Source organism: Talpa occidentalis, unplaced genomic scaffold, assembly GCF_014898055.3.
Source record: "Talpa occidentalis isolate TD23 unplaced genomic scaffold, MPIMG_talOcc4v2.1 talOcc4.17, whole genome shotgun sequence".
NCBI classification, from domain to species: domain Eukaryota; kingdom Metazoa; phylum Chordata; class Mammalia; order Eulipotyphla; family Talpidae; genus Talpa; species Talpa occidentalis.
The window spans coordinates 26,922,145-26,946,090 of NW_023601754.1; the positions used below are offsets into that span (position 1 = coordinate 26,922,145).

At 42.8% G+C, this 23,946-nt stretch overlaps 1 long non-coding RNA gene across 1 annotated transcript; it reads right to left on the bottom strand.

Moving 5' to 3' along the window:
• Positions 1-5,415: 5,415 nt before the first annotated feature.
• LOC129146134 (uncharacterized) lies at positions 5,416-17,123 on the bottom strand. Its single transcript, XR_008552642.1, has 3 exons — positions 17,099-17,123; positions 5,752-5,804; positions 5,416-5,454 (listed from the first exon to the last, which is right to left on the bottom strand). It is a non-coding gene; the product is annotated as an uncharacterized LOC129146134 (long non-coding RNA).
• Between the last annotated feature and the right edge of the window lie 6,823 nt (positions 17,124-23,946).

A 23,946-nucleotide genomic window follows, 5' to 3' on the forward strand; every position in this document is an offset into this window, starting at 1 on the left:
ACAGTAGGCTTTCAAGGATGGCCACCACTGGCTGAGTGTGCAGGATGGGCAGAGGCAGTGAGTAGCTGGCAGCCCCCTGCCCAGGTGTGTGCACGTGCCTGCCGTCCTGCAGCAGACTGATGCTGGCCCAGTTTCTGCTCCTCCACATGCTGCCTGAATGCAGCCCTCACCTGACAGAAGGCTGCTTCTCCACCAGCTCTTTTCTTAGAGCAGAAAAAGGACCACCTTTTCAGTGTGATCTCCGGGGTGACAGTACTCAGAATCCTAAGCACTCCTTTACCCCCGGCCTGTGCCTTGCCAACTTCCACCCCACCCTCCCGCCACCCTTGGCCGCCTCCACCCACTTTCCCTAGTGAACCTCCTGTCCAAGCCCTCCACTGCCCAGCTGTTTTCATTTCTAATAATGATGCTTTGATGCTTTTGTTCTTATGTAGTCAATGTTTATCACTAGAAAAGTATGTATTGACCAGAGATTCTATCACTCAAAAATTTGTTTAGGCTTAAGATTTTTTCCAGTTCTATTGGAACTTAACTGACAGACACCATAGATAAATTTTAGGTGTAGAGTATGATAGATCAGTTTATATCTATTGTGATATGACTCAATTTTTTTAAATTTTTTTAATTTAAATTTTATTTTTATATTCCCCATACAATTGCAACCCCCTTATTTTGACCACAATCCCTCCTTTCCCTACCCCCCCCCCCCTTAGAGTGTCTCTGGTTCATAGTTGTTTGTTAATTTTGATATTTTCTTTCTTATAGTTATTCTTTTTCCTGGTCCCTTATTTAGGTTTTCTAGATTCCTGCTATGAGTGAGACCATTCGGTATTTTTCTTTTTCTTTCTGGCTTATTTCGCTGAGCATGATCCCTTCCAGCACCATCCATGTTGCTGCAAATTGCATGTGTTTATCTTTTTTGAATGATAAGTAATATTCCATGGTATCACATCTTCTTGATCCAGTCATCTATTTTTGGGCATTTGGGTTGTTTCCAAAGCTTAGCTATTGTAAACAGTGCTTCTATAAACATAGGGGTGCAGGTGCTCTTTGGAATTGATGTTTCTGTGTCCTTTGGGTAAATACCTAGGAGTGGAATTGCTGGATCATATGGAAGCTCTATGTTTAGTGGGTCCAGAAATCTCCACACAGTTCTCCATAGTGGTTGGACCAGTTTGCACTCCCACCAACAGTGCAGGAGAGTTCCTTTTTCTCCACATCCTCGCCAACATTTGTTGTTGCTAGTTTTTTTTAATATGTGCCATTCTCACTGGTGTAAGATAAGCAGTGATAGTGAAGGCAAAGATAAACAGCTGGGACCACAAAAAATTAAAGAGCTTCTGCACAGCAAAAGAGACAATAACAAAAACAAAGAGAAACCCCACCGACTGGGAGATCATTTTTGCACACAACACTAATGATAAAGGACTGATCACAAAAATCTGCAAAGAGCTGATGAGACTCAACAACAACAAAGAAAATAATCCAGTCAAAAAATGGGCAGAGGAGCTAAAAAGAAACTTCTCTGAAGAGGAAATGCAAATGGCCAACAGGCATATAAAAAAATGTTCAACATCACTTGTAATCAGGGAAATGCAAATCAAAACTACAATGAGATATGACTCAATTTTTAAAAGGTCTGGAATAAGACATAGTCCTAGAAGTAAGTCACTTTTTTGTTGCCTTTTCATTCTGTTTTTAATTGTGTGAAATATTTTTTTAAAGATTTATTTATTTATGATTACAAGAACTGGGGTGCAGGCCACAGGTGTGGGAGGTGAGAGGATTCACCAGAGACAGAGCAGGGAACAGAACAGGCAGATAGACTGAAGTACACTGCTGAGGGGAGCAGCGGGTGAGTCAGGAGAGGTCTGCTGTGCCATGTGGGTAGCTCCCTGGCCAGTGATCGAACTCGCACTGTAGAGGCTACGGACAGCTTCACAGTGCTGCACTCAACCCCTTGCACCAGCAGGGGGGCCCCAATTGTATGAAATATTCATAATGAAATGAGCCAGCCTCCCCAATTTTGAGTTGTGTTAGTGGATTCACACTATGTGTGACCCTCCTCAGAACGCTTTTCATCTTGAACAGCTGTGACCTGTATACAGAAGCACCCACCTGCCCCCTTGGTCCCTCCCACCAGTTCAGGACCATTTTTGACCCTGTAGCCAATGTTCTTGTCCTTCTGTACATTCTGTACTCCTTGACCCTCCTTTCAGTTCAAGCCCCAGAGGTTCATTGCATCAGCAGAGAGCTGACCAACAGAAAATCAAGAAAGATCATTCTCCTAGGACGGGCAAGATTCAAATTGAAACCTGGAGGAGGAGAGAAGAGAGCAGCCCCCAGGCATACCCCACAGGTGGGGGAGATGGGCGATGGCCCCAGGTAAGGCCTGCTGCCCCGGACGCTGCATTAATGCTCTGAGGGCGATGAGGGAAGCAAGAGGTTTCTTGGGTGCCAGTAGGTTCCCAAGAAGGGTCTGGTCCTCAGGCCTCCTGGGGTCTAGCCCCAGCAAGATAAGGGCATCTATGGGCACCCTGAACAGGACTGAGCAATTGCCCAGTGATGACCCAGCACTGGGTGGGGGGGGAATGCTGTAGGGTAAGTAATTATCAGGCTTTTCTGCCCTCCCACCATTAGCATTAATGATGGTTCCCTGTGGTCCTGAATGCATGCCTGATGGAGGGCACCGGGAGTGGGGTGTGGGCATATGTAGGTGCGTACACCTGGGCTGAGACTGGGCTTCTAAGGGTGGCATCACGGGAACCAGCAGAATTAAAGAGAAGCAGAAGAGAGAGAACGAGACCACGAGAGAATGCCAGAGAGCCTGGGAAGAGTGAAGATTCGCTGGGGTCTGTGTACCTGGTAAATCCCAATAAAAGCCTGAAAAAGCCACCGAGGGCTCCAGAACTCTCCATTACCCATCTGTGTAGGTTCATAGAGATCCTGCTCTGTCCCTTATTGCCCCTACAGATGCCCATTGGGGTCACCACAGTCACTCCAACCCAAAGACACTGTAGGGTCAGGAATGGGCCAGAGCAGGTTTTCTTTGATCCAGCAGACGGGGTAAAGGAAGAGTCAGAGTCCTCAGTGGTTTTGCAGGTTTTTATTGGGGTTTACCAGGTACACAGCAGGCAGCAGTACTGGAGGGCCGGGAGGCTGGCAGGCCTCTGGCCTCCAGCAAGTCTTCACTCTATCTGGGCTCTCCGGCGTTCTCTCTCTCTCTCTCTCGGCTTCTGCTGCTTCTCGGCTTCTTTCTCGGCTTCTACTGGCGTCCCCATGACGCCGCCCTTAAAAGCACAGTCTTGGCCCAGGTGAATCCCATCTACATATGCCCACACCCTGCTCCAGGTGCCCGCCATCAGGCATGCATTCGGGACCACAGGGTTCCCTCATCTATCCTAATGGCGGGAGGGCAGAAAAGCCTGATACTTTTACCTTGCCCTACAGACACCTTGTCACCTTATAGGATACCTGGGAAGCCTGGAAAGGCCCCAGCTTGCTACCGCTGTTCCCACCAACCTGACAAATGAGTGTTTGCATTAAAATTTTAATGGAATGATAGGAAAAGAAATTTGTTAGTTGTTATATTTCTTCTACCTCTGAGTGGGGTCCTGAGACTTGGAGCCGCTCTGGTCCATTGTCCCCCATATATTGGAGGCTCCGGACGCCAGCAACAACATCTGGCACTGCTAACACTCTACCTGACCTGCCCACATATCCCGCCTCGGTGCTCAGGCATCACACTCAATGGGCACAACAGACATGGCTGGCGATTAACTCCGTGAGCAGAAACGGCAAGTTCATTCACTTACTCACATCAGTGAACAGTAATAAGCAAGTGATTACTTGAGCACTTGTGTGCCAGACACTGTTTTCAGCAATTGAGAGTCAAATTCCTACCCTGATGGGTTTGAATTCCAAGGGAAGGAGACAACTGTCAAGAAGTTAAGTGGGAACCAGTACTTCACCCCAAAGTCTGTTCCTTTCCTTGTGCCACCTGCTTTCAACAGGGAGTTGTGTGTGCCTGGCACCAGCCTACCCAGACCCGGTGGGAAACTTCAAGCATCCCAATTACAGTAAATATCCAAGGTCATTTCCTAAAATGAGAGGGAGAATCAATAAATGAGTTTTGTGGATTTTTTCTTCATATTTCCTTATCCAGCTAGTTTGAAGCTGTGTAGAATAAACTACATGACAGATTGGTCAATAGGACTCAACTTTAGGTCATACCTGGATGACCTTTGCCCACCCCACCTCTCCCCCACGACCCCCAGTGGGCCATTCAGCATCCAGGGTTATCTTTGAGGCTCCTCCCCTGTCTCACACAGCCCAGGTGCTCAGGGAAATTCAATGACTTCCCAGTTCTGATCTTGGGGCTAATTGGTCTAAATGAACTTGGCCCAAAACTAATCAGAATCATCTCCCCCACCTAAACCCAGGGATGCTGGCTACAAGCGGGCACAAGGCCTCAGTTGTCTGATGGGATGGAAGCTCTGGAATAGCTCTAGAATTTGTGCCCTGCTGGGCACAAATGGGAAGCCGGGGCCTGAGAGTCATTGGCAGTCCTGTTAGAGCAACAAGAGGCAGAGCATGAGCTGCTGAGGGAGATGAGCAGTGCCATACCTAAGCCCCCTCCTCAGAGGGGCTGGGCTTAGAGACCTACTTCTGATGGACAGGATGTGGTGGAAGTCATCCAAGGCTTCTCATAAAACTATTGGATCACATCTACCTGGCTCTTTTGCTCTTGGGTGCTTTGTCTGGGGAAAGCCGGCTCCATGTTGTGAGGAGAACACATGGGAAAGTGCTGAGACAGCTTTTTTCCCTGGACTACAGCACCCCCATGGGAGCTCAGCCAGAACCACTCAAATGAACTGCTCCATAATTCCTAACCCATAGAAACAAAGAGATAACAAATGGTTTTTGTTATTGCCAACCACTAAGTTTTTAGGTAATTTGTAACACAGTGATGGATAACCAATAAAGGAGATCAAGACAAAATCATTAAGTTGCTGGATCAACCCTCTCCTGAAGTTAAATAAAAACCAATCAGTTAAGTGAGTCCGTAGAGCACCTCTGTTGTTGAAGCTAATTTGAGTTGGATTTTCTATTTTTCAATCAAAAATATCATAGCAGATACCTTTCTAATCCTCCCCCTTAGTCTCAGGCTTCTGAAAGGAACTAAAAAAAAAAAATGTGGATTAACTGACCTATTTAACTTCAGCTCTAGAATCTTCATTCCAGCTATTCCTGCTTATAACTGTGGCATTAACATTGATGGAAGCAGATGCTGCTGCAATCTGCAGCCAGAGGATTCATTCTGTTGCTTAACGTGTAATAAATGGAGATGGGAAGGTAGTTTACACCTGAATATATAAAGAGTCTATAGGTGATAACCCTTAAATGGAACATCACTGTAGATATTGGTTGTTATTTGCCTTCCCAAAGCAGCAGCTAAAGAAAAGGAGAGAGGGGAGATGTTAATTCCCGCTTGACAGTGAGCCTCTTAGAGTTCTTCAAACCAAAATAAGAGCAAACTATGTAGTGGTTACTGCAGTGGTGCTGAAAATCCAGGTGTGACCTTTCTGTTTCTTTTGAATAAAACTTCTTGTAATTCATACACATACACACACACACACCAAACAGAAGACTGAAAAACAGATCTGTGTGTGTGCGTGCGTGTGTGTGTGTGTGTGTGTGTGTGTAGCAAAGAGGAAAGATCACAATAAAAGCATATAGCATGTAACTCACTTTGGTTGACATCACTCAGAATGATCTGGAAAGAATAAGGTTGACAGTAGATTCTGAAAGGCAAGAAATCAAAGTTAAAAGGAAGTGCTAGATGAAATACATCTCCAAGAGCCCTGGGCATCCTCCCTTCTCTGAGCAAAACTAAGATTGCCCAATAACAGTTGGGGCACATCAAGTATCAGCTGTGGATGATTTACGGCGTAGACATGGACATGGTCATGTAAAATTGACAGATCTATGGTCCAGGAATACCTGATAAGATTATCAGTAAATTATATCTCATGCCCACTTCCTGCCTTATTTTTATCTTGAGTAAGACTATCTGGATTATTGACTATTCAGAGAAAAATTTGCAATTCACTTCCTAAATTTTATCACAGGATTTCATCACATTAAGTCTGATTTCTTGTTTCACAATTTTTTTTTTTTTTTTTTTTTTTTGGGAAGCGAACAGTTGATGTTCGGCTTTGGAGATCTCACTTCTACACAGATCTCACTTCCCTCCTAACTCCTACAAAACCCCAAACAAGTCTTGGTCTCTTGACCAAACATCAGCATTTTCATCTGTAATATTATTGTTTTGTTTTTAGTAATAAAAACTAGCACTCATTTTAAACTCATTTCTCAGCATTTTCTGTATTTTAATTCATTCAATCCTATCATTGCATGTGTTCTCTTATCCCAAAACTTGGCATGTAGTAGGACAGCAATTTGAAAATAAGATCAAAGCATAATTACCAATGACAAAAATAAATACCAAATTATCTAACTGTAACATATCTCACACATTTAGGTGATATGAGTCTAAGAAATATTTTTTGTGCATTTGCATTCTGTCACCACACGCACAAACACACCTATGCATATGAAGGAGCATGATTTCTAAAAATCAATGTATTGTTGCCTTTTCTCTAATGTCCACTTCTATCCAGCGCACCTGGTTTCACAGGGGACATCAGAGGGACATTGTACTTCAAAGACAAATGCCATCTTAATTGGACAGTTCTCTTTTTAACATCTACCATTTCCTGTTGGTCTAGCTCAAAGCACTCAATATTTTCTTATAAACAAGGGAAGGAAAAAAAGTAAACCTGTTCAAAATCGACATCTCTAAGCTACTGGGCATGTTTGCTATAACCGTGTCAAGCCCGCGTCTACCTGGGTGCAATGACATACTTGGTACTCGCCATTTTAGACACAGGGCTGAGAGCCATGTCCCTGCTTTGTCACCTGCATCACTGTGCATGACACCCAAAACCATACTGTCAGCCACAAACTCATGTCTTCACCCACAGCAGTAGAACCCTGACTTGTGGAGATGACCCAAGTTCTGACTGCTGTGCCCACATTCTCTGTTGGGACACTGAGAGGTTATCTTGCTTTTTTTTGACTGGCTTTACACAAAGCACTGAGAAAGGCAATGGAATAGGCCATCTTATCTTTGAATTCAGAAGATGCACCAAAGCAATGTTGTGAATCCAGGGGAGAGATGTCAGGGCTCAGGAGGAAGCAGATTTGTAGATTTGTGTCTCTGAGAAGCAGGGGTTCAAATATCAGCTCTTCCACCTGCTCACAGGCTTCTCAGAGACTGTTTTCTTTTCTTAAAGATTTATTTTATTTGTGCATACAAGACCTGGGGTGTAGGCCAGAGGTGCAGTGCATGAGAGGGTTCACAAGAGACAGAGTGGGGAGCAGAACAGGCAAATCTACTGAAATACACTACTGAGGGGAGCAGCAGGCGAGACAGGACAGGTCTGTTGTGCTATGTGTGTCAGTTCCCTGGCCGGAGATAGAAATCATGCTGCAGAGGCGGCCAATAGCGTCATAGTGCTGAGACTTAACCCTTTGCGTTATTAGCAAGGCCCCACGGAGCCTGTTTTCTTGTTAGGACTGCATGGACAATATTTCTATATTCCCTGAAACATAGCAAACTCTGAATAAATGGCGGAAGAAGCCATAAGGTGATAACAATCTTTGCCACTCATTTATCTTTCCCTAAGCTCCAAATTTATACAGAAGATGAACCATCTCCACCTGAGTGTACCACGGGCCTGGAACACAACTGGATAAATCACACTCACCATCTATTCTGAAACTTGCACAAACTGGAACCCTGGATCATCATACCATCACCCCCTCCCTCCCCATCTTCATCAATTCAATAACTCAGTCAAGGAATTCACTGGACATAGGATTTCAACTTTGCTTCACAAATTCAGAATTTTCCTCCTCCCACTGAAAATATAGAAAAGCAAGATAGAGAGAAAAAAATGCTTATAAATTTTCAGGGAAATTGAAAGACAAATGTGATGTAAGACATCAAATTATGTAAAACTGTCAAAAAAAAACAGTGAAGATTGGGCAGAAGATATACAACAGGAGAAAGAAAACTTAGTGGGCGACTGGAGCATCTAGTACTGGAATATCTCATAGAAGTCCAAACAAGACATTTATTAAAAGAAAAAGACAGCCTAAAACACAAAACTCTCCCTGTTTTCAAGAGCAGGTGCAGAGAAGTAGAGCAAGCAGAGCATTCGGTTTAGTCTGGTTGGGACAAAAATGAGGTGAAAGCCATTGCTGTAGGAAGTAAGCTGTCTCTGAGGCAACAGAAAATGGGAAACCTTTGGTTTGTGAGATCAGAAAGGTCACCAAAACCCTGACCCCTTAAGCCTTTCCATGCCACCCATCACATCCACCTAATGCTAATCCACCTAACGGAGGAAAATCAAGCATACCCATTTATGAGTGATAAAAAGCAGCAGCCAAGGCTTCTACAGAAAAATAATAGAAAGAAAAATAGGAGAATGTTGGCAAAACTTAAAAAGAAAACCCCTCGCCAATAATGACATTATCACAGAGCTAGTTAAAGCTATGACCAAGCATTTTGTCAAAAATTTTTTTTAAAAAATGGGAGGCAATTAAGTCTCCAAAGAAAGATCACAGAGAAGAAACAATACTCTCATACAGGTTCATACAGGTGTTTAAGGATATAATTCAAAGACAATCATTATGATATGCACCTATATGCATGAGCTATATTATGTTACAAGCTAAAATTGAAAGGAAGGAAAGAAGAGATAAGAAAAGGGAGGACTGCTAATCATGGTAGAGAATGAAGATGCTATGGCCTCCCTGGTGACCTAGGGGTTAAGTCTCAGAGCTATCACCACTGTAGCATGAGTTTGATCCTCAGCCAGGGAGCTACCCACATGGTGCAGCAGACCTCTCCTGTCTTGCCCGCTGTTCCCCTCAGTAGTGGATTTCAGTCAATCCACCTGTTCTGTTCTCCACTCTGTCTCTGGTGAATCCTCTCACCTTCGACACCTCTAGTCTGTGCCCCAGTTCTCTACACACACACACACACACACAAAAGAATGAAGATGGTATTAATTTGTCTTTCTGATAGCTGAATAGTATTCCATTGTGTACAAAGGCCACATTTTCTTGCATCTTCTTGATCCAGTCATCTACTTTTGGGCATTTGGGTTGTTTCCAGGTTTTACCTATTACAAATAGTGCTGCAATAAACATAGGAGTGCAGGTATTCTTTTGAATCAATGTTTTTGTGTCCTTTGGGTAGATCTCCAGGAATAGAAGCAACATGGATGGAGCTAGAAGGAATTATGCTCAGTGAAATAAGTCAGAAGGAAAAAGAAAAATATCAGATGGTTTCATGTATAGGAGGAGCCAAATAAGGCATCAGTGGAAAAAATAATAACAGTACAAAACAAAAAACAGACAACTATAAATGAGAGACATCCTGCAGGGGAGGAGGAGGGAGAGGAATCAGAGGGAGGGAGGGAGGAGTTCAAGGGACTGAGGTGATGGTGCACGGGGTGCATTAGTGGAGGAAATTCTATGGAGAATATACCTGAGGGGGGGAGAAAGAAAACATTGTTTAAAAATGAACAAAGAGGTAAAATATAAAAACAAACAAACAAACAAATAAATAAATAAATAAAAGCAGTATTCCCCACAAAAAAAGAATGAAGATCATGGTTTCTAGAGAACTAAGAACTAAAGGTGCCATGTAAAGTTACAAATATAAAAGTTATGATTAGCCCCAAAGAGAAACCTTTTTAAATATCAGAAAACCAAAGCAAGCAAAACAGATCACATAACAGAGGACTTTAAGAAACAAACAAAGATTGAATACACAATGATATTGCAGAACTATACCAAATAGGTGCCATGTCAAATGTAAATGGGCTGGAATGATTTGTCAGAAAGATTTTCAGGTTGGTTCACAAAGCAAAGGCCACTCCAGGTTATGTTTGAGAGAAATAGAAGAGCAAGTTGTTCAGCAAAATTTGAAAACAGAAGACTACCCAAAAGCACTCCAGTTGTAAGCAGAAGGAAGTAAAGGCCATGTTCTTACTATCTGAGAGGGTAGACTTCAGAACAAGTGCTTAAAGGGAGATGTAGAAAGGCAATTTAGAGTGCGAAAGGGAGCAGTTCATGGTCATGAATACCCTCGCATCAGATGACATAGCTGCAAAAAGGAAGACGCAAAATTATGGCAGGCATAGAGAAACAAGCTGTTCCAGTAGCTGCAGGAGACAATTCAACACTGTCGGGCCATTGCAGACCAAGTGGACAAAAACTTGGAATCTAGCAGCCCAGGATAGTAATTAATAAGGCAGGCTGAACTGAGTCATACAGATTACGTACCTCAACAATAGATCATTTATTTTCTTTTCAAATGCCCATGAAATATTAATAAAAGAATTGATCACATTCTCTGCCACAAAGGATCCGTGATAAATTCTTATAAACCAGAAACAGCATAGATAATATTCTCTGATCAGAATGTAATAAAAATAGAAATGAATAACAAAATTAGAGAATATTTTTTTCCACCTAAAAATTAAAAATAAACAAAAAATCACTCTCAGACATATTCTAAAAGTTAGGGAGGAAACACAAACCCCAAATTTAAGAATTCTAAGATTACACAATAGAGGGATCAGAATTATGAACGTAGCTAAAAGACATTTCAAGGAAAAAGTTGTCAATTCAAAAATATAAGTCATAAAAATTCAATGACTAAAACCAAATGAAATCAGTTTGGAATAAAACAAAAGTGAGAAAAAGCAAAAATTATTAATCAAAGCAAAAATTAGTGAGTTAGAAGATGAAAAACCCACAGAGTTAAAGAACAGATCCATGTATGTTTCATTAGAAGAGGGGGAAGAAGAGTAAAATAGTCCATGACCAGTGACAAAAGAAGAAAATGCAAGAAAATATGAAAAATGTAGAAAATGTAAATTGACCAATTTCCACAGGAAAAAAATAAAAAAAAATCTAAAAGTTTTTGACAAAAATGGACCCAAAACAGGTCCAGGGGAGCCTGGTAGAATTTTTATCAAGTCTTTTAAACATTCAGATGATCCTGTAATGTTTATTCTGGGGTTTGTAAAAAGATGGAACGTGTTCCACATCTTTTATCACGGCAGATCTAATATTATGTTTAAGCCCAGTAGAGACTGGACTAAACCCAACCAAAACAAACCCAAAAAAACCATTAACCTACTTTATACTATTGATATTAAAAAACCAGATAAGACTATTTTTAAAATATCCATCAGTGCATTAAAAGTGATGTACTGTATAAAGTGTACAAAGTGAGTTTGGAACTTAAGATCAGTGAAATAATAGACAATCCACTAAATAAGTCATCCTTTAACTAGAGGTAAGGCGAAAAATCTCAGACACAGAGGAGAAAGTGGATAACAAACTCAACAATAATTTTGCGTTAAAAAATAACAACATCTCAAAAACAATACGAGTAATACACAAAGGTTTCCTAGAAGTGTGTAAGAAAGAGACAATGGCCAAATTGAAAATAGGTGCCAAGAGAGTTCACAGCAAAGGCAATTTAAATGGTGAAAGATAAGGAAAGAAGTCAACCTCACTTTAATAAGAGACCCCCAATTTTAACTATCCGGAGATACCATTGTCACCTCCTGAACCGGCAAAAATGCAAAAATTTGGCAATTCTCTGCTAGTGAGGCTGTGAGGAAACAGGCATCATATTTTGCTGGTGGGAATATGAATTGGTATAACCCCTGTGGAGGGCAAATCAGCACCATCTATCAAAATTACATATGTATATACCCTTTGACCCATCAATTATACATTTGGGAATTTATCCTCCAGTTACACATGCATGCGTGTGAAATGATGTCTGTGCAAGGTTATTCATTAGCATTGCTTGTAAGAGCAGAAAAAGGCAAACAACCTAAGTGTCCATCTATACGGTGCTGGTTAAATAAATGATGGTACATCCATACAATATAACACTGTAAGCCAGAAAAATACAGCTACAGTTTCTATCTACACATAAAGATTGCCAAGATGGATCATTAAGTAACACAAACAAAAAATAAAACAACAAAACATAATATTCCCAACTGTGTGTCTGTTCAACTGCTTTTTGTATAAATAAAGTAATAATAAATATCTGTGTTAGAGTATAAGCCATTTTCTATAGTCTTAGGAAATAGTCTTTCAAATGTTGGCCCCAATTTATTTTCCCAGGTCAATCAACCTTTCTTATTCCTCTAACCAACTACAGTCCTTTTGGGCCATGTAACCTCTGCTTTAGCTACACTGAGCCACTGCACATGTCCAGGCATCTCTGTACAAAGATCGTTCCCTCTGCTGAAACACCGACACGGCTGCTGTCTTCCTGATAAGCTATTTAACCTTCAAGGAGATTGAGTTCCAGTAATACCTCTGCACTAGGAAGAGAGAGAGTGGCTCCTTTCAGTGGGGTCATTGCCTTTCTTATCAGATAGTACTGAAATTCTTTTCTCAGATACATAACTCCCCAGGAAGGCCAAACAAAGGCCAGAAATTCAGGGACAGCTATTTTGTATTAAAATAAATTTCTTTTTTTTTTAATTATTTATTTATTTATGCAAGCACTGGGTACAGTCAGAAGCGCGGGAGGGTGAGAGAATTCACCAGAGCCAGAGCGGGGAGCAGAGCAGGCAGAAGGACTGAAGTACACTGCTGAGGGGAGCAGCGGGCGGCAGGAGAGGTCTGCGCAACATGTGGGACCCTCGCCGGTGGCCAGGGATCAAACTGGTGCTGCAGAAGCTGCGGGCAGCCTCACAGCCCAGCACTCAACCGCTGCACCACCAGGGAGGCCCTAAATTGAATTTCTTAACGTTCACCATTTTTCCATGTAAAGTGTAGTTGGTCTCACTTCTTGAGGGCATCTTTGTGATGATGCTTTGGCTCACTACCAGCTCACAGGACTCTTGGAAGACACCAGATTGCCTCCTGCCATCTTCCTCTCTGGTCTCTCAGCCTTGCTTATTTATTTTTCTATTTTTTTTAAATGTATCTCCTTCTTCCACCAGAGAGCATTGCTATCATTGCTCTGTGCAACGGCCTGCCCTTTCCTTTTATTCTGATTCCCACTCTCTTCAGGTAGCCATCTTGAAGTGCCTGACACACATGTGGTTTTTCATTCACAAGCATTTTTGCAAAATGTGTCTTCTTGATTCATAAGCATATAACTTCATTTGAGGCTAAGTGGCATATTGGTGGACACATCATAGATGTTTTTGCATTTCTCTCCCTCAGCAGTAAGTTTTTAAGACCATCCATGTTGGTGGGTCCATAGCTCAACTGATTCTTCCAACTGCTGTGTGGGTGTGCACCCCCCAAACTTCCTCTCTGCCTCCAGCACCTCAACACGCCCCACAAAGTCCTGGTGCATGTACACTTATGGTGGGAACTGGGGGTGCACCTGCCCAGTGCCAGATGAATGTGTTAAGTTTGACTGCATGAGTTAAGACTGCTCAACTGCTCTCAGATCTGCTAGAGAGTCGCATTGTCCCCAGCAATGGACAGTGCGCTTATAGCGCCCCGTTCCTCCCACATTTGACAATATCCAGCTTTCTAACTGAGCTAGGCTAATATCTATAAAGAGATATCTCATTATTGTTTTCATTTGCATTTTTCTCTGATTAGTAATGATTTTGAGCGTCTCTTCGATGAGCTTGTTAGCGTCGAGTTTTCTCATCTATAAATGACTATTCATATCCTTTGACCATTTTCCACTGGGTCGACATTTCCTTCTTATTATGATGCAGAAATCCCTAGCATATTCTAGAAATAGTAATCCCTTGTTGTCTTAGATATTGCATTTGTTTTGATTTCTTTGAACAAAAACATTTTTTCCAATAAAATAAAACTAATCCGTAGTGTGCTGCCTTGGGGTATTTGCTTTTGAAATTTTAGTTAAAAGGTCGTGACCAATGCTATGTAGAAACAAAAAGAAATCAGAGAGGTAAGGATTGGGAGGGAAGAGATAAAAAGGACATTATCAGCAAATGATATGATCATCTACCCAGCATAACCAAAGGAATCAACACATGCACTGTTGGAACTAATAATAGAGCTCAACAAGATTGCCAGACTCCAGATCAACATACAAAAATCAATAGCACTTCTCTACCCCAGCAATAACCAACTTGAAAATAAAACATAAAAATGAGCAGTGCTTTTCCACCTGGACAATGTATTTCCTAAATTTTTTGCGTTTTGTTTATTTAAGGGAATAGGCTATCTACTATGGGACATTAATAGATACCCAGTATCCTAAATGGAAACTACTACGGAGGATTGAGAAGGATGGGGTGGGGGTCAATGACAGAGTGACCCCCTAGATTGGAAGGAGGGGACAGCTCTCCAAAGTATCAGAGGGTCTATGCATTCAGTGGTGTGTGATAGTTCCTTCAGGTGAGAAATAGGTGTCTTTTTCAACTCTGCCTCCCCATCACCTGGTATCTGCTACCTTGAGGTCATCATCCACCATATTTATTGACAAATGAATGGTGAGCATGTTTACCCAGGTCTTAGTGACCATTCAGTTACAGCTTTGATTAAGTCCCAGATGAATGCTTTCTTTTTTTTTTTAATAATAAATTTTATTTTTATATCCCCCATACAATTGCAACCCCCCCATTCTGATCCCAATCCCTCCCCTCCCGCCCCCCACCCCCCCAAAAGTGTCTCTGTTTCATAGTTTTTTGTTGATTCTGATTTTCACTTTCTTATAGTTATTCATTTTCCTGGTCCCTTATTTAAGTTTCTAGATTCCTGCTATGAGTGAGACCATCCGGTATTTTTCTTTTTCTTTTTGATTTATTTCGCTGAGCATGATCCCTTCCAGCGCCATCCATGTTGCTGCAAATTGCATGTGTTTATCTTTTTTGAATGCTGAGTAATATTCTATGGTGTATATGTACCACATCTTCTTGATCCAGTCACCAGATGAATGCTTTCTAAGGGTTGAGTTGATTTTGACTGATGAACAAGGACAGAATGTACAAAAAGTCCCATCTATGAGAATAACTTATAAAAGTATTCTTGAGATAAAGACTTTCTATCTTAAGAGTTCTTTGGACCCTCCATTCAAAGCATACATTTAAATTGTGGTAAAACATGTAAAACATTACCATTCCAGTCACTTTTAGGAATACAGTTCTGTGGTACTAAGTACTTTTACACTGTTGTACAGCCATCGCTACCATCCATCCATAGAACCTTCTCATCTCCCCAAACTGAAACTCTGCCCTCATTAAGCCATCACTTCCTCTTTCCTCTTCCCTCCAGCCCCTGGCAACCATCATTCTACTTTTTGTATTTATGAATCGGGCTATTCTGGAAAACTCACATAATTGAACTCTTACGACATTTATTCCCTTTTGTCTGCCCTGCCTCAGTTAGCAGTCTCTCTTCAAGGTCCAACCATGGTGTAGTACTTGTCAGATTCCCTTTCTTGTGAAGACCGAATAATAGTCCATGATATGTAGATACCATATTTTGTTAACCCATTTACCCATCAATGCATATAGGGGTTATTTACACCAGTATTCTAAGGCATGTTTATCTTGTGCATAATCTTACCCCGACAAGTCAGGGGGAAGAAATAGTTATTTAATACAATCCAATTACTTCCACCTTGTACAGGAAGTAAGGGTGTGGCAGTTAAGCAGGGAGGGGGTCGTGGGGGCCATCACACCCACTCCCTATCCACCAGGCCTTACTTTTCCACGTCCCCATCCTCTACATTACGAGTGAAAAGCTTAGAGAAAGATTCCTAGTCTACCCCCATGGTCATGTGCTGAGACCTCGTGGATCATGTGCTAAAGGAACAGGCCAAGGGAGCAGAGAGCCCCATCCTGTATTTATTACATGTGGGGGAATACCTGGTTCTCAAAGCTCTGATTAATAGAAAATAATTCATGGCCTCAGAAGTCCATTAGTCAGGCAACTAACATACCAGGGCTTTCCTCGGTCACATTTCTTGGTTACATCATTTGACACTGTGGCAGTTTGGCGTTGCACCCCCATGTCAACTAAGGCTCCCCAGAAAGTTGGGGCAGCAGGAGCCAGGCCATGGTGAAAGCAGCCTTTTCATTATGTCTAGGGTGATATAGAACTGGTGGTATAACAGGCTGACTATAAGGGATTATGTATTGATCTGGCTCCTGAATTTATTCTCAGCTGGTTATGGGTTGTTACATATAAATTCTCTGGCAAGTTAGTCAGCCTGCTGAGCTCATAATACTCTTAGGATTGTGGGGCAGGAAGGTGACTCCTATCTCTGGGCAATGTGAAAAGTAGGAACTGGAAAGAAAAATAATGAAATGTTGAAACAGTGAAGATGTTGGGAGTGCAAAGAGTGAGTTTGGGATTTGGGACTGGTCATGCATTCAGGAAAAAGCCTACCTAAACAGAATGGAAAGCAGGGAATGTCCAGTGTCCTCATTTAGGTATTCATTTTGCTCAGTGATTTCTAGACAAGTTCTGGGGGACTCTAAGTGTGTCTGAGATGAACAGGTTTGGTGCCCAGAGCTAAGTGATTTGTCCTTATTTTGGGCAATGATTCAGGCTCTAAAAGCAGCACTGACTGTTCCCACCTGGAAGGAGGTAGCATGGAGGGCTAGGAGTGAAGGGGCGGAGTCCCGTAAATTAGGGGTTTGCTTCTGTCAGCCCTGAAGAATATCACACAGAACAGTACATGCCAAGAAACAAGTTTAGGAATAAATGACCAGTTTGGATGGGGGCTGAAATCCTTGGTTTTTTCAAATATACACCTTCCTAAGAATCCAGAAGGAGATTTGTGCAGAAGCTTGGAAATTTTACAGCCCAAATCCAAACCCACTCACAAGCACCGAGTGGAAGGAACATCTATTTTAGATGTCATAGCCCCACGACTGTTTCCCTTGAGCAGCAGCTAGCAAGTTTTCAAAGAACATGCAAGGAACTAGGCATAATTTTTCTGGGCCCCTCAGTTGGGCAAAGTTGATCTCTCAGAACTTACTGATCCGCATGGTTGTCCAGAGTGACAACCATGGTGGTTCCTGAACTGCCATTGGCCAAGCACCACAGTTTCAAAGCAAACAGAACCAAAGAGGACCCCGTTTCAAGATGATCGAATGAATGAAACATCAGTTGTGAATTTGCCCTAATGGGTCTGCTCAGGCATTCTTGGTCATCTAAAGTAACCCCCCGGGCTTTATGACATCCCCCTGGGCTGTGGCTGCCTGGCCTACAATGATCCAGCCCCACTGTCCTCCCACTGTCCTCCCACTGTGTCTGCGTGTGGTACACAGCTCAGAATCCCCAAATAGCAAACACTCCATGCCTCGATACAATCGTCAGCAAGACATGGCCTGAGTGACCTGAAAAAAATTGGTCACACCCCCAAAATGCCAAACTTGCACCCGAAGCTTGGCTTTAACTCCCAAAGACTTAAAGTCAACATGTGCCTGGGCATCAAATCAGAGAGAACTGTCAACTCATTCAACTTGTCAGTTCCGTGGCCCTGAAATTTCTTTCTTAAAACAGTATCTGATTTCAAGAGTAAAGGAAGAGAACGTATAATACAGATGTTTCACGGAGTCTGAAGTACCCAGCAACTAAAACTATCACTTTTATTTTATCAGCCACCTCTGAAGAGTTCAAAGCATTTTTCGTGAGCGTTTTAATGGACCATCTCACGGCAGCAGAGTGGGTAGGCATAATCCTCATTTTACAGAAAGAAATGGATGAACTGCTACAGGTCGGCTGATTCCTAGTTTCTTTTCACCACATGTCATTCCCCAAAGCTGGGCCACGCAGGTCAGGACTGTCTGTGCCTGGGGGGCCATGGGAAGTCAGGGTGCTCTTGGTCTAGGTGGAGGGGGCAGCCGAAACCAGCACTGGCCAGACCCTACCCCACAGTATTACAGATCATCTGATTGTTAAAATGAAGATGTAAATCTAATAATTTGAGAATAAAGTCCACTAATATTTAAATGTTAGCTTTTTAAAAAAAATTCCCTGGAAGCCAAACAAATCACATCTGTGAGCCAGACACTGTCCAAAGCAGCCGGTTTGCAACCGCAGTCCTGAGATGTCACCACTGATAGCAATTTCTACTTATGCTTAGGGGTGGGGAAAGGAGCTCCTATTTAAAGCCACAAACGACCGCAGCCACATCTGCCTGCGAGGGGAGGTGCACCCATTCCTGTCATCTGGAATATTTGCAGCCATCTGCCTGTGAGGGGAGGTGCACCCATTCCTGTCATCTGGAATATTTGCTAAGAAATATATTGTGATAGGCTTGGACTATGAGACTCCCTGTCACAATTCCCAGACGTGATTTGAAAAGGGAGAGGAGATTGTATCTGCTTAGAAAAGAGATAGAATGTCGGGGCTGGAGGTCTGTGCCCTTCTTTCCCAGCTTCAGTGAAAGTTTACAAGTGATTATCTCTTGTGAGGGGAGCTTGGGAAAAGGCTGGTGCTTCATGCCTGTATCCATGTGGTTAGTAGAGAAAAATCAGCTCCAGGGGCAAGGTTCCAGATGCGTCAGCAGTTCTGAGCCAGAAGGAAGTAGGAGAAGTCATACGGGGCTCCCCTGAGACAGAGGGAGGGACGTTCCTCGGCTTCCCACGGTAGGTGGGACTCTATTGAAGGTTTTGTTTTTCTTTTCATTCTGAAGGTCAGCATGACCCCAGCAGCCTGGCGGCCTGGAGACATGTTTAACCAGGCAGCCAATAAGCTTTGAGTCCCCCAAATCAGGGCACACACCACAAACTGCTTCATGGTGAACGACAAAGGCTCCCTTCCTGCTAAGAGTTCCAGGGTTGGCAGGCCCAGGGGACTGAGTCTGGGCCCCACAGGTAAAATCTGTGTGCCGGAAGATTCAACCTCTCTGCTCACACCCACCAAATGGCAGGGTTGGGGGAGCCCCCATCCTGGAGATGCCACATGGGGTATCACCTTCTGGTCACAAGACAAAGCCACAGTCAGGGATTTGCTCCTTTCCTGGGTCTTGGGGAAAGTGTCCTGCACACCCCGCAGAGGTTGTCTGGTGCAGATAGAGCCTCTTAGAACGTTCCCAGGCATTCAAGATGCTACCGTGTTTGTCTACCGGAGATCATAGGAGGCCCCTATGGCTTACCTTGGAAATTGTTCCACCTCTACACAGTGCCCCTCCATCCAGCTGACAGAGGCTGAGGACTTAGGGCTCCACCCAAGGAGAGTGACCTCTCCTGGAAGGCGGAGGAACTTTGCTATTCAAGGTTCCCTACTGGAGCTTCCTTTCTTATCTACTTAGTGGATTTTAGAGCCTTTTATCATGAGTCACAATGGAGAGGTGGATTTCCTTTGCATCTGCTTGGCTATAATTAATGTATGAATTGTTGGCATTTTCTTTTTTAGAAAAAAATAATAAAACAACTGCAAAGGGAGAGTCAAGAGCCCACCCGTGGTGTGACTACTGTCACCTCACATGACCAGATCAGTTTATTTGGTTAAATCAATGTGAACTGTAGCCCTGAATAATTTATTGAACTATTGAACCACTTGCAAAATAATTGAAGCTTGAGCCTAGTTCTACATAACAGATTTAAACTGGAGAGAAACGTATTAGCAGGATCTCAACCTCGAGAAATAGAAAAGGCGGTGAGGAAGCTGACAGTCTTTATCGCAACACACTCATGTAAAAATCTTTCTAACTGGCCACTGTCTTTGCCAATGACTCAGGGATGTCCCCATTCCACCCCTACTGGGCCCTCCCACAGAGAAATGTAACTGAAATGGTGAAGTAAGAGAGACATGCCAGCATGAGAGATAATCCTAGAGTTTGGGGAGATGGGGGAGCAGGGAGGGTCTCTCAACGGTCCACTTGACAATGACCTACAACCCAAGGATCTGGTGGAGATGTTCTGGGGAGCACTGGGATCCGCTGGCATGAGGAAGGGAAGTGTTGGCTCCACCTGGAGAGATGGCATCTGGAGTTTCATGGGCACATCTGGGCTCGGAAGATTTGAGGGGCATTGATAAAGTCAGGAATCCAATAAATAACCATTGTGGTGGAGAAGGAATTTCAGCCACATCCAGTGGAGATCAGTTAAGAAGCAAACTTTTTCCTTTTGTTTTTATTTTTTAAATTACTATTTTTTTATATTTTTACATCATTTTTCATTTGTGTACAATGTATGCATTTTCCTATCGGTTATAGTCCTTGTGAAATTCCCACCACCCATTCACCTGTGCACCATAACCATAGTCCATTGTGCTCTTCCCTCTCCTGTTTTGATCTTTGATCCTACTCCCTTCTCCCCAGTGTGCAAGTTTTTTGCTCTGTATATTATAGCATGGGAAATACACATAAGCAAAAGAGAAGGAAACAAGTCAGAATAGCCAGAGATGAATATCCTTTCAATATTTTACATAAAATTACATTGGATAACAAATTGTTTAAAAAGTGGAGATCATAGGATTTCACGATCCATTACAATGCATGTTATTACATAGAACAGTATACATTTTGTATAGGCACACCTATCATATCCATAAAGGGTATTTACAAAATTATTTTTGGTGGGCACTTAGCATTCCTGTGCGGTTACTTACTTATGAGTGCAGGTTGATTCCATGTTCCAAATGGGTGAGTAAAACCGCAAAGATGCTGATATAATAACCACCAGAAAGACATTGCACTGAAGGAGCATACTCTGGGCTTTGTCTTTCAATTCTTCTAATCTTAAGAGGGAGACACTCTTAAGTTCTCTCTTTATGGATGAGAAAAGCAAATATAGAGATTTTAGGCAACTAACTAGCTATGATATTCTGATGAAGGAGCAACGCTGGAATTTAAACCCAGGTCTTTCTGAGTTTGCAGCCAGAAATTGAAACTACCACAATCTACAATCTTCTGCTATCTACATGGACCTGTCACAGGTTTCTGCCTGCTTTGGGATAACATTGAATGTATACTTACAAGAGGAAACTGGAACTTTCAAATCGAAGAAATAGAAGAATTGGTTTTTATGGTTAGAGGTCTACAGACTCCACAGTTGCTATAAAAACTGAGTCCTGGGGCCTCCCTGGTGGCACAAGGGGTTAAGACACAACACTATGAATCTATTGGCAGCCACTGCAGCATGAGTTGGATCCCCGGCCGGCCAGGGAGCAGCCCACATGGATCAGCAGACCTCTCCTGTCTCACCTGCTACTCCCCTCAGCAGTGTATTTCAGTAGATCTGTCTGCTCTGCTCCCCACTGTGTCTCTGGTGAACCCTCACACCCTGCACCTCTGGCCTACCCTCCAGTTCTTGTATGCATAAATAAATAAAAATAAATCTTTAATTAAAAAAATTGAGTCCTGCCAGTGTCCTCCACCTGGCCCCACTAGGGCAGAGAGGCTAAGGGGGATCCCTAGCTCCAGTGTGGACTGGCCTCCCTATGAAGCAGTGAATGGCCTCTCCAAAGGCATCCCTGCAGACTTCACAGGGGCTCCTGGAAGAGATGCCAGCCTGGGAGCGAGTCGGAAGGCAACGCCGTGGCCTCTGCCCTCTGCAGTCCTCCTGTTCTGAGATACCGCAGCCCAGGCGGCTGGCTTGCACTACAATTATGATATAAAATTGGGGGAGTCTTTGTTTATATGTCATACTTACTAAATCAGTGTTTCAAAACTATTTATGTAAAAGAAAAGTCATCTTTGATCTCTAAAAATGTTTGGGGGTAGGTGGTGGAGGAGGAAGGCATGAACCCATATTTGGAAATGTGTTCAATTGGAGCAACATGCAAAAGCGCCTTCTGCTTCCAATTATGAGCCTTTGTTCCCTGGAAGCGGCCATCCTCCACCTTCCCGAGGCTGCCACCCAGCCTCGTTTTATTTGTGGGAGTCGCACATCGTTATGACTTATAATGTATACTCACCTGGAGAAAGCTGTAACCTGTGTACCCAGAGACACCCAGAATGCTTAGCCTAAGTTGGCCATTCCCCCCTTCTATTCTAATAGCTCTTTTTTTCTTTTTGTCACTCAAAACGAGTGTCTGATGTATGAGCATAAATTGTTAAAAGCAGTTTTAGGTAAAGGAAGAGAGAGTAAAGTGGAGTTTTTTTCACAAAAGCCAACCTCAATTTATGTCAAAGAGGGTTAAAAGACCTTGGGATTAAAGCAATAAACTTGCTGCTGTCAAAGCTAAAACCCGCTAACAATTTAGTGCCAAACGCATGTTGTTCAATATCATTTCATATTATATTATGTCACAAAGAGCTGACAGTTCTGCATCACCCTGACAAGGCTGATTTACTCTGAAGAATTCATCGACATTTTGCACAGTCAAAGCTGACTTCATTTTGTTTGGATGGACGGCGGGAAATGTCTCTGTACTTGAGTTCGAATATTAGTCTGAAAATCATTCTCAGATTAAAGATTCTGCAGGCCATTGGTGCACCGCCTTGCAAAGTAAGGTCTTTGAAAGGCAGGAATAGACTTTTCATTGCTCTCATTGACAAGGGAGTTAGACCAAAGAGTTTAATAAAAATCAACAGTGGTTAAATTAGATTTTTTTTTTTTTGGGCATTCCCTAAAGTATATGAGTTGTTAGCAAACGCTTCAGGAAAGGTGAGTCGGGCAAGAGGATTTTCCCTGATCCAGGTATAAATCATTTCTAATTTATTAATAGGTTTGTTTTCTTAATTCCATATGTTCATGAGCCCCTCTGTCTTACCAGTAAGAAGGCACAGACGTGGTTGTGAGGTATCAAGGTGTCTCCTGGTTGTAGGACGATGAGTATGTGAGACTCAAAATATCAAGACAGAGGCTTGTTCTTGGAACAATTGCAGAGGAACAAGGGGATCTGAAATTGTATGACCTGTGTCTTGAAATCTGGATACAAATCAGTGTATTTTTAAATCAAGTAAATGAATAGACCCTGACTTACATAAATGTCTATCACACGTGAAACATGTATCTATATTTATACACGTAGGTCTGAAAGATTATGCAACAAAATGGTAGGATGTGTATCTCTGGGTGGCAGAATTAAGAGGTAACAGATGATCTTTTTTTTTTTTTTGCATCTTTATAGGTATTTCCAAAAATTCTTAAAATGTACATGACTTACTTTTATTTAGAAAACAAACAGTTATAAAACTATACTGAAGGAGTTTATTGTACAAACAACCCCACTGTGAATGTCTTTGTGAAGTATGGCCCAACTATTTAATCACAACAAGAAATCCCTAATTTAACAGGGCTCTAAAATTGAAGAACTCAAGGCATACTTTCTCTATGTGCCCTGTATGGTGTCTCTTCCATAATCCATGGGAAGGGAAATGAATAAATGACTCTGTGGTTGCTTCCAATTCTGTGTCTGTGACTTTCTGCCAGATGTCCGTAGGGCTGCAGTGCGCCTTCCTGCTGACGCCGGGCTGACGAGCTAAGAGAAGTCGCCTCCATCATCAAGGATGTTGAACAGCCTTGATAGGTGCTCAAGACAATTCCAGGTGGCAGAACTGAAGGGTTGCAGAATGAGAGAAGGCTCTGTGTGTGTGTGTGTGTGTGTGTGTGTGTGTGTGTGTGTGACAGGAGACCTCAGCCTTAGCCAGTTTCCCTCCCTTGGGCCTCAGAAACCCCATCTCATCCTCCATCTTCTGATGGGAACTGAGCGTCACCACCTGCCCCACAGGCCCAGGGAGGACACTTCCAAGAGTGTTTTTCTCTCAAAACAAAGTTGGATAACAATGCCACGTGTGCAAAAGCATGGTGGTCCCTGGATTGCTGGCCCTGCTCTGCCTGCATGGCCTCACAGTCTCCCTCTGTGTGATTGGCACCAGGACATGAGCTGCGTCTGCCTGCCTGGGTTGATGGGGAGTCCCATGCCATCAAG